We start from the raw sequence: 11445 nt of genomic DNA, 5'->3' as shown, positions 1-11445 counted from the left end.
GACACACTAACCAGTCGGCCTCAAAATTGGTATTGGCATGACCATCTCCCATCAACCCACTTAATTGTTAACTCCGGTGTTATTTTGCATTTAAACGATATCCACACATTCTGCCATGTTGACCGTTAAAAAGTTCGTTTTGCAAAAAAGTTATTGTTAATATTCATCCAGTGCCATTTATCACATCACCGTGATTCATATACAATCGGGTCAAGCTACAAACCGTCCTTTAATATCAATTTGGCTCTACCTCCTGGTAATATATTTTCATATATGTTCGAAGGAATTTTTAGCTATTAATAATAATCCTGGTCCGTGGGTTCGAACCAGCGACGTGTTGGAATCAAACTATAGTGACATACTAACCAGTCGTCATTTAGAGAGGTATATAAGTGAAACACCATCTCCCATCAACCCCGTCGAACTCAGGTGTTTTGCGTTTTGCAGCGATATCCACCACCTCTGCCATGTTGATTTTGTCTTTGCGACATATACGCGTAGCCATTTATTACTATTTATCACATCACCGTGATTCATATACAATCGAAAGCTAGAAATATATCCTTTAATATCCAATTCACTCTAGAAAGTAATATCCATTTTAAAATATGTTACCGAAGGGGATTATTTCTCAGTTGATAATAAGTCCACCGTCCCGCCAGGATCGAACCAGCGACGGACGAGGAATCAGGACTACAGTGACACACTAACCAGTCGGCCACAAGAAATATAAGTGAATACCATCTCCATCAACCCACCCGTCGAACTCAGGTGTTTTGCGTTTGGAGACGATATCCACCTCTGCCATGTTGACCGTGTAGTGCGTTTGTCGCACGTAGCCATTTTATGACTATTTATCACATCACCGTGATTCATGCACAATCAGAAAGCTAAAAACGTCCTTTAATATCCAATTCACTCTACCTCGGCAGTAATATATTTTCATATATGTTACCGAAGAGGAATTTTAAGTTGATAATAAGTCACCGTCCCGTGGGATCGAACCAGCGACGGACGAGGAATCAGGACTACAGTGACACACTAACCAGTCGGCCACAAAGAGAGGTATATAAGTGAATACCATCTCCCATCAACCCACCCGTCGAACTCAGGTGTTTGCGTTTTGGAGACGATATCCACCCACCTCTGCCATGTTGACCGTGTAGTGCGTTTTGTCGCACGTAGCCATATTATGACTATTTATCACATCACCGTGATTCATATACAATAATGAAAGCTACAAACGTCCTTTAATATCAATTCACTCTACCTCGGAGTAATATATTTTCATATATGTTGCGAAGAATTTTAGTTGATAATAAGTCCACCGTCCGTGGATCGAACCAGCGACGGACGAGGAATCAGGACTACAGTGACACACTAACCAGTCGGCCACAAGAGGTATATAAGTGAATACCATCTCCCATCAACCCACCCGTCGAACTCAGGTGTTTTGCGTTTGGAGAACGATATCCACCCACCTCTGCCATGTTGACCGTGTAATGCGTTTATCGTGCGTATGCATATTATGACTATTTATCACATCACCGTGATTCATATACAATCGAAAGCTACAAACGTCCTTTAATATCCAATTCACTCTACCTCACAAAGTAATATATTTTCATATATGTTACCGAAGGAATTTTAAGTTGATAATAAGTCCACCGTCGTGGGATCGAACCAGCGACGGACGAGGAATCAGGACTACAGTGACACACTAACCAGTCGGCCACAAGAGAGGTATATAAGTGAATACCATCTCCCATCAACCCACCCGTCGAACTCAGGTGTTTGCGTTTGGAGCGATACCACCACCTCTGCCATGTTGACCGTGTAGTGGTTTGATATCGTATACCATAATATGACTATTTATCACATCAGGGCGTGATTCATATACAATCGGTTGCTACAAACGTCCTTTAATATCAATTCACTCTACCTCGGAAGTAATATATTTTCATATATGAGTACCCGAAGGGGAATTTTTAGTTGATAATGAAGTCCACCGTCCCGTGGGCAACAAGAGTCCATAATGGACGAGGAATCAGGAAAGTGACACACTAACCAGTCGGCCACAAAGAGAGGTATATAAGTGAATACCATCTCCCATCAACCCACCTGAGTTCGAACTCAGGTGTTTTGCGTTTGGAGACGATATCCACCACCTCTGCCATGTTGATCCGTGTAGATATTTCATCCGTAGCCACTGTATGACTATTTATCACATCACCGTGATTCATATACAATCGTAGACGGTTGGCTACAAACATCCCTTTAATATCCAATTCACTCTACCTCAGAAGTAATATGATTTCCATATATGTTACCGAAGGGAATTTTACAGTTGATAATAAGTCCACCGTTTGAGGGATCGATTTTACAGACGAGGAATCAGGGTACAGTGAAACCTGTGTCGGCCTCAAGATGTATAAAGTGAATAACACCATCAGCTGTTTCTGTGGGGTGGTTTTCGCGTTTAAACGCGAATCCACCACCTCTGCCAGTTGATGGTGTAGTGCGTTTTGTGTATTTAGCATCTTATTGAACTATTTATTAATCACCGTGATTCATATACAATGTGCTACAAACGTCCTTTAATATCAATTCACTCGTCAACATATATATAAAAAGTAATATTTTCCATAAATTTCGATTACTTTTTATTTGTTGATAATAATAACCGAACTGGGCCGAACCAGTGTATGAGGATTTGAGGAATCAGCCACTGCTGACCATGTACACGGTAACTACACGGTCAACATGGCAGAGGTGGGTGGATATCGTCTCCCAAACGCAAACACCTGGAGTTCGACGGGTGGGTTGATGGCAGATGGTATTACTTATATACCTCTGCCATGGCCGACGTGTTAGTGTTTGTCATCAGTCCTGATTCCTCGTCCGTCGCTGGATCGATCCCACGGGACGGTGGACTTATTATCAACTAAAATTCTTGAAAATATATGAAAATATATTACTTCCGAGAGAGTTTTGATATTAAAGGACGTCTATTCGATTGAATGAATCACGGTGATGTGATAAATAGTCATAATATGGACAAGCAAACGCAGTACACGGTCAACATGGCAGAGGTGGGTGGATATAGTCTCCAAACGCAAAACACCTGAGTTCGACGGGTGGGTTGATGGGAGATGGTATTCACTATATACCTCTCTTGTGGCCGACTGGTTAGTGTGTCACTGTAGTCCTGATTCCTCGTCCGTCGCTGGTATGATCCCACGGACGGTGGACTTATTATCAACTCTAAATTCCTTCGGTCAATATATATGAAAATATATTACGAGGTAGAGTGAATTGATATTAAAGCGACGTTTGTAGCTTTCTGATTGTATATGAATCACGGTGATGTGATAAATAGTCATAATATGGCTACGTGCGACAAACGCACTACACGGTCAACATGGCAGAGGTGGGTGGATATCGTCTCCAAAACGCAAAACACCTGAGTTCGACGGGTGAGTTGATGGGAGATGGTATTCACTTTATATACCTCTCTTGTGGCCGACTGGTTAGTGTGTCACTGTAGTCCTGATTCCTCGTCCGTCGCTGGTTCGATCCCACGGGACGGTGGACTTATTATCAACTAAAAATTCCCCTTCGGTAATATATATGAAAATATATTACTCTGAGGTAGAGTGAATTGGATATTAAAGGACGTTTGTAGTTTTCTGATTGTATATGAATCACTTTGATGTGATAAATAGTCATAATATGGCTACGCAACAAACGCACTACACGGTCAACATGGCAGAGGGGGTGGATATCGTCTCCAAACGTTAAAACACCTGAGTTCGACGGGGTGGGTTGATGGAGATGGTATTCACTTATACCTCTCTTGTGGCCGACTGGTTAGTGTGTCACTGTAGTCCTGATTCGTCCGTCGCTGGTTCGATCCCATGGGACGGTGGACTTATTATCAACTTAAAATTCCCTTCGGTAACATATATGAAAATATATTACTCTGGAGTGTAGAGTGAATTGGATATTAAAGGACGTTTGTAGCTTTCTTGATTGTATATGAATCACGGTGATGTGATAAATAGTCATAATATGGCTACGTGACACAAACGCACTACACGGTCAACATGGCAGAGGAGGGTGGATATCGTCTCCAAAACGCAAAACACCTGAGTTCGACGGGTGGGTTGATGGGAGATGGTATTCACTTATATACCTCTCTTGTGGCCGACTGGTTAGTGTGTCACTGTAGTCCTGATTCCTCGTCCGCCGCTGGTTCGATCCCACGGGACGGTGGACTTATTATCAACTTAAAAATTCCTTCAAGGTAACATATATGAAAATATATTATTTCCGAGGTAGAGGAATTGATATTAAAGGATGTTTGTAGCTTTCTGATTGTATATGAATCACGGTGATGTGATAAATAGTCATAATATGGCTACGTGCGACAAACGCACTACACGGTCAACATGGCAGAGGTGGGTGGATATCGTCTCCAAACGCAGAAAACACCTGAGTTCGACGGGTGGGTTGATGGGAGATGGTATTCACTTATATACCCTCTTTGTGGCCGACTGGTTAGTGTGTCACTGTAGTCCTGATTCTCGTCTGTCGCTGGTTCGATCCCCACGGGACGGTGGACTTATTATCAACTAAAATTTTCTTCGTAACATATATGAAAATATATTACTTCCGAGGTAGAGTGAATTGATATTAAAGGACGTTTGTAGCTTTTGATTGTATATGAATCACGGTGATGTGATAAATAGTCATATTATGGCTACGTGCGACAAACGCACTACACGGTCAACATGGCAGAGGTGGGTGGATATCGTCTCCAAACGCAAAACACCTGAGTTCGACGGGTGGTTGATGGGAGATGGTATTCACTTATATACCTCTTGTGGCCGACTGGTTAGTGTGTCACTGTAGTCCTGATTCTCGTCCGTCGCTGGTTCGATCCCATGGACGGTGGACTTATTATCAACTAAAATTCCCTTCGGTAACATATATGAAAATATATTACTCGAGGTAGAGTGAATTGGATATTAAAGGATGTTTGTAGCTTTCTGATTGTATATGAATCACGGTGATGTGATAAATAGTCATATTATGGCCACGTGCGACAAACGCACTACACGGTCAACATGGCAGAGGTGGGTGGATATCGTCTCCAAACGCAAAACACCTAAGTTCGACGGGTGGGTTGATGGGAGATGGTATTCACTTATATACTCTCTTGTGGCCGACTGGTTAGTGTGTCACTGTAGTCCTGATTCCTCGTCCGTCGCTGGTTCGATCCTCACGGACGGTGGACTTATTATCAATTAAAAATTCTTCGGTAACATATATGAAAATATATTATTTCCTGAGGTAGAGTGAATTGATATTAAAGGACGTTTGTAGCTTTCTGATTGTATATGAATCACAGTGATGTGATAAATAGTCATATTATGGCTACGTGCGACAAATGCACTACACGGTCAACATGGCAGAGGTGGGTGGATATCGTCTCAAAACGCAAAAACACCTGAGTTCGACGGGGTGGGTTGATGGGAGATGGTATTCACTTATATACCTCTCTTGTGGCTGACTGGTTAGTGTGTCACTGTAGTCCTGATTCTCGTCCGTCGCTGGTTCGATCCCACGGGACAGTGGACTTATTATCAACTAAAAATTCCCCTTCGGCAACATATATGAAAATATATTACTTCCGAGGTAGAGTGAATTGATATTAGGACGTTTGTAGCTTTTGATTGTATATGAATCACGGTGATGTGATAAATAGTCATAATATGGCTACGTGCGACAAACGCATCTACACGGTCAACATGGCAGAGGTGGGTGGATATCGTCTCCAAACGCAAAACACCTGAGTTCGACGGGTGGGTTGATGGGAGATGGTATTCACTTATATACCTCTCTTGTGGCTGACTGGTTAGTGTGTCACTGTAGTCCTGATTCTCGTCCGTCGCTGGTTCGATCCTACGGGACGGTGGACTTATTATCAACTAAAAATTCCTTCGGTAACATATATGAAAATATATTACTTCCGAGGTAGAGTGAATTGGATATTAAAGGACGTTTGTAGCTTCCTGATTGTATATGAATCACGGTGATGATAAATAGTCATATATGGCTACACGCGACAAATATACACGGTCAACATGGCAGAGGTGGTGGATATCGTCTCCAAACGCAAAACACCTGAGTTCGACGGGTGGGTTGATGGGAGATGGTATTGACTATATACCTCTTGTGGCCGACTGTTAGTGTGTCACCTGTAGTCCTGATTCCTCGTGTGCTGGTCTGATCCCTGGGACGGTGGACTTATTATCAACTAAAATTCCTCTTCCGTAACATATGGAAAATATATTACTAGGTAGAGTGAATTGGATATTAAAGGACGTTTATAGTTTTCTGATTATATATATATATATATATATATATATATATATATATATATATATATATATATATATATATATATATATATATATATATATATATATATATATATATATATATATATGTATATGTATATATATATATATATATATATATATATATATATATATATATATATATATATATATATATATATATATATATATATATATATATATATATATATATATATATATATATATATATATATATATATATATATATATATATATATATATATATATATATATATATATATATATATATATATATATATATACACTGTAAAAGTTCAGAAGGTACAGAAAGGGTATAACTTGATGGAGCTGAGGTTTATATACAAGGTAAAACACCCCAAGGCTCAAAAATGCCCCTCTGCATCAGGAGGCAGGGTATTTTTGTGAATAATATACCCTCTATTACACTTTGTCTCAAAATGGGTTTGTAAGTTTATGTGATCATGTCATGAAATGAACTTTTACTCTGTATTAAATCACCACATTGTTACACTGATAGTGTAATGCACCAAAAAAGTTACTAAAAACATATTGGTTTTGAGTTATGGATAGTTTTGAAGCAAAGTTCCTACTACAAAATGCAGTACTTGGCAATTTATATTGTTGCCACGAGTCCTTGATTACACAACTGCAGTTATAATATATACATCCATATATATATATATATATATATATATATATATATATATATATATATATATATATATATATATATATATATATATATGTGTGTGTGTGTGTGTGTGTGTGTGTGTGTGTGTGTGTTTACAGACATACGCATATGGCAGTAATATGTTCGTTGTCCTGTAATTGCGCAGGTTGCTGCGCGCCATGACTCGGGAGCCCGGGAAATTTCAATGGTGTGCTATGCAGTGTAGATAAGGTGTTGTGTGATGTAACGCTGTTTTAATTGTGGCCTCTAAGCAGTAATTAATCGTTATCAGGAATATAATATCTACATCGTGAGAAATTACTCTCACAACGATTTTTTCAATATTTTGTGTATTCACTTGCTTCCATATTATCCATCTCTTTCTATAGAGTTATTAGTAGCTTATGTCAGTGAAATCTTCCCACCTGCCCAGTTAAGGCGCTCTCACACTATATAGCAATATTTCCGTTGACTTTTGAATTTGACGTCAACTTTTAATGTTTTGACGACGACTTTTTAGTGTCGTCGTCACGAATTTTGAAAGCGATAACGATCGAATTCAACCCACCTCTCCCTCTACCCTACTCTACCGTCGACTTTATCGTTTGTTTACATCTGGGGTGGAGGGCGGGCATTTCAAGGTCATCAGAGCAGTTTTTGGTAGAAGATTTGAGGGGGAGACGGTGCTTATGGGACCGCAAGCATGATAGTTCTATGAAAAAAGGTCTCAAGATGAAGAATTATGAAGAAATCACCAAGCGACTCGGGGAAAAGTTTCCGGAACTTGCTGACCTTCATACAGGTAAGTCTGCTACTCCTGTATATCTGGAATATCAGATTGTCTTATAGCCTAGGTCTACTCTCGTTATGCTATCTTGTGTGCATTATCAAATTACATAAACACAAATCTGTGATATTTTAGTGCTTCTCTAGCTTCATTTAGGCTAGTGGCTATAACCAGGCAACAGAACCTGACTGGTAGGCTACAGAACCTGACTCTGGCAGAACAGAACTCTGGCTAGGCTACAGAACCTGACTGGTTAGGCTACAGAACCTGACTGGTTAGGCTGCAGAACCTGACTCTGGCTAGGCTACAGAACCTGACTCTGGTTAGGCTGCAGAACCTGACTGGTTAGGCTGCAGAACCTGACTCTGGTTAGGCTACAGAACCTGACTGCAGGCTACAGAACCTGGCTACAGAACCTGACTCTGGTTAGGCTACAGAACCTGACTGGCCAGGCCACAGAACCTGACTCTGGTTAGGCTACAGAACCTGACTCTGGCTAGGCTACAGAACCTGACTCTGGTTAGGCAGAACCTGACTCTGTAGGCTACAGAACCTGACTCTGGCTAGGCTACAGAACCTGACTCCTGGTTAGGCTACAGAACCTGACTGGTGCAGGCTACAGAACCTGACTCTGGTTAGGCCACAGAACCTGACTCTGGTTAGGCCAGAACCTGACTCTGGTTAGGCTACAGAACCTGACTGGGTAGGCTACAGAACCTGACTCTGGCTAGGCTACAGAACCTGACTCTGGTTAGGCTACAGAACCTGACTGGGTAGGCTACAGAACCTGACTCTGGTTAGGCTACAGAACCTGACTCTGGCTAGGCTACAGAACCTGACTCTGGTTAGGCTACAGAACCTGACTGGGTAGGCTACAGAACCTGACTCTGGCTAGGCTACAGAACCTGACTCTGGTTAGGCTACAGAACCTGACTGGGTAGGCTACAGAACCTGACTCTGGTTAGGCTACAGAACCTGACTGGGTACAGAACCTACAGAACCTGACTCTGGTTAGGCTACAGAACCTGACTGGCTAGGCTACAGAACCTGACTCTGGCTAGGCTACAGAACCTGACTCTGGTTAGGCTACAGAACCTGACTGGCTAGGCTACAGAACCTGACTCTGGTTAGGCTACAGAACCTGACTGGGTAGGCTACAGAACCTGACTCTGGCTAGGCTACAGAACCTGACTCAGGTTGTGTAAATAAAGTTAGGACTATTCTATTTTTCAGCGGCAATGCTATGCCTAGACCTATATAGGCTGGTCTAGAAGTAAGCTATTTCTAGCCTAGTTTGAACTAATGCCGACTGTATACTAATTAGCCTAGAGAGCTTGGGTCATCCTAACCTAATTTTTCACTTCACCTAAGATTTTAAATGTGTAGGCAAGTCTGCAACCCATGCCCTGAAAGAGGACATCATGCTAACCTAGCATGAAACATTTAATATATCTAAATAATTTCTGTAAAGATATTTAGTTCATTAGTTAATAATTTTTATATCAAGCTAAATATATGTTTTTCCCCTTTCAGATCAAGTGCGGGCAAAATTTAGTAATTTGAAGGGATACTTCATCCATGAATATAAAAAAATTCAGGCTGCTCCAAGTGGTTCATGTGGTAAACCAAGCTCCAAGTGGGAATTGTTTGATTTGATGTCTTTTTTTACATGATACAGTGGCTTCACAACCTACATATTCCAGTGACATTAATGAACAAGTAAGAGTATATACATATGTGTATTACATTATTTACATAACAGTTTAATAATAGGTATAATTACTTGGCATTTAAGAATCAAATTTGCACAATAAACCTGTAGGCCCAGGTAAGCAAAAAAAAAAAAAAAAAGTGTAAGGTTAGGTCAGTAAGGTCAATAGAAAAATCTAATATTTTTAGTTAAGTAAAGGGAATTATGCTTGCCCTTCCATAATCTTAAATTATCAGAATTACTAATGCATCATTACTAATACTGATCCATTATACAGCAGTATTATGTTATCAACATATTCATAATAGAGTAATATATATATTTTTTTTATTTACAGGTAAATCCTATAGATAATCCTCTAGTTATTGAGGTTACTCAAAACACTATTGATGAATTTCAAATTGGAGAGTCAAGTACGGGTTCTTTAACTCAACCTGTGTCCCCAGCTTTGACCTTTCTAATGGAAGTTCTGATCGGTCTCTTGCACCAGCAACTTCCGCAACTTCATCTCTACAGAACAAAAAGCAAGTAACAGTAGTAAGAAGAGGAAGCGACAAAATTCATTTGAGGAAGAATGCTTGCAAACCCTCAAAGAATTGGGCAACACCAGTACGCCTAACGACCCAGGTTTCAGTGTGGGAAAACAGTTGAGGTTTGGATAAGGTCCCTACTAGTAAATGGACAAAAGGTTGCAGCAGCTAGGATTTCCCAAGTCGTCCTGGAAACTGAGCGGGAATATGGCTTACCTGATGATAAAGTAGGTTAACAGTAGTTATCAATTTGGTGCTAAATTCTGTCAGTATTTAATCTCTGGTGGTAATTTGAATTTCAAATACATGATCTGTAAGACCTCAGGCTTTCTAGTCTAATCAAGTTCCTGTAGCTGCAAACATTTTGTATACAATAAAGTTCAGTCTAATCAAGATTGATGTCATGCAGCTTTAAACATTTTCTATGTAATAAAGTTGATTAAAACAATTTCAGGGTTTGTTTCTCCAGGTATCGCAGGGTACATATTTAAATTCCACATCGCTCTTCATAACTTTCTTATAAGTACTGAGAGTAAATAATAGCAATTGAACAAATAATGAATTTTATTTTAAGATTACTGTATATACAAATGCAAATATTCAAAGGCATATGGGAGAAAATGTCCACTAGTGCATATAGGCTCGTTCATCTTGAGTGGTACTGCCCCTTCATTATTAAAGTAATAATCCATTAATGTGTTCCTTACATTTTGGGCATCACTGGTACTACGTCCGCCATGTCCAGGACTACTATCCAAACCACTGTTTGATAAACCTCTCTCTTATTTCAGGGGGTGCATACAAATTCTTAGATTGTGCACGGATAGAATTATGTAAACCCTATAGCAAACAAAATGTCCTTTACATTGTTTGGACAAGTTTGGATAGGTTTTGATAACACCTTAAATACTACTGAATGATACCAAAGGCATTTTCTGATGTGCGCCTTGCTCTTGACAACCTATAATTGAATATAGTTTTTACTTTGTTTAATTCCCTTCCTGGGAAAGGTTTCATCAAATAGGGCTTAATTGGGAATGCCTCATCACCAACAATGACATATGGCTTTGCTTATCAGTGAAAGGTAAGCAACATGATGATGGGATATTTAAAACTTCACTATCTATTGCTTCCTTTAGGCTACACCTATCCCAAACCCCACCGTCGCTGGCTCTTCCATTAGCACCTATATTTACATACAGGAACTTATAAGATGCATCAACTAATGCCATCATGATCATACTAAAATGACCTTTTATAATCATGGAAACCAGCACCAGAATGTGGGGGCTTTGCATTTAGCACCCTTTTCCCATCTA

At 40.0% G+C, this 11445-nt stretch overlaps 1 long non-coding RNA gene across 1 annotated transcript; it reads left to right on the top strand.

The window, feature by feature from the left end:
- The first annotated feature begins 7294 nt into the window (after positions 1-7294).
- LOC136852749 (uncharacterized) lies at positions 7295-10089 on the top strand. Its single transcript, XR_010857243.1, has 3 exons — positions 7295-7900; positions 9419-9604; positions 9934-10089. It is a non-coding gene; the product is annotated as an uncharacterized lncRNA (long non-coding RNA).
- The last annotated feature ends 1356 nt before the right edge of the window (positions 10090-11445 follow it).

Source organism: Macrobrachium rosenbergii, chromosome 26, assembly GCF_040412425.1.
Source record: "Macrobrachium rosenbergii isolate ZJJX-2024 chromosome 26, ASM4041242v1, whole genome shotgun sequence".
In the NCBI taxonomy this organism is placed as follows: domain Eukaryota; kingdom Metazoa; phylum Arthropoda; class Malacostraca; order Decapoda; family Palaemonidae; genus Macrobrachium; species Macrobrachium rosenbergii.
The sequence above is the reverse complement of the archived record's forward strand: the minus strand, read 5'-3'. Positions and strand labels throughout refer to the sequence as shown.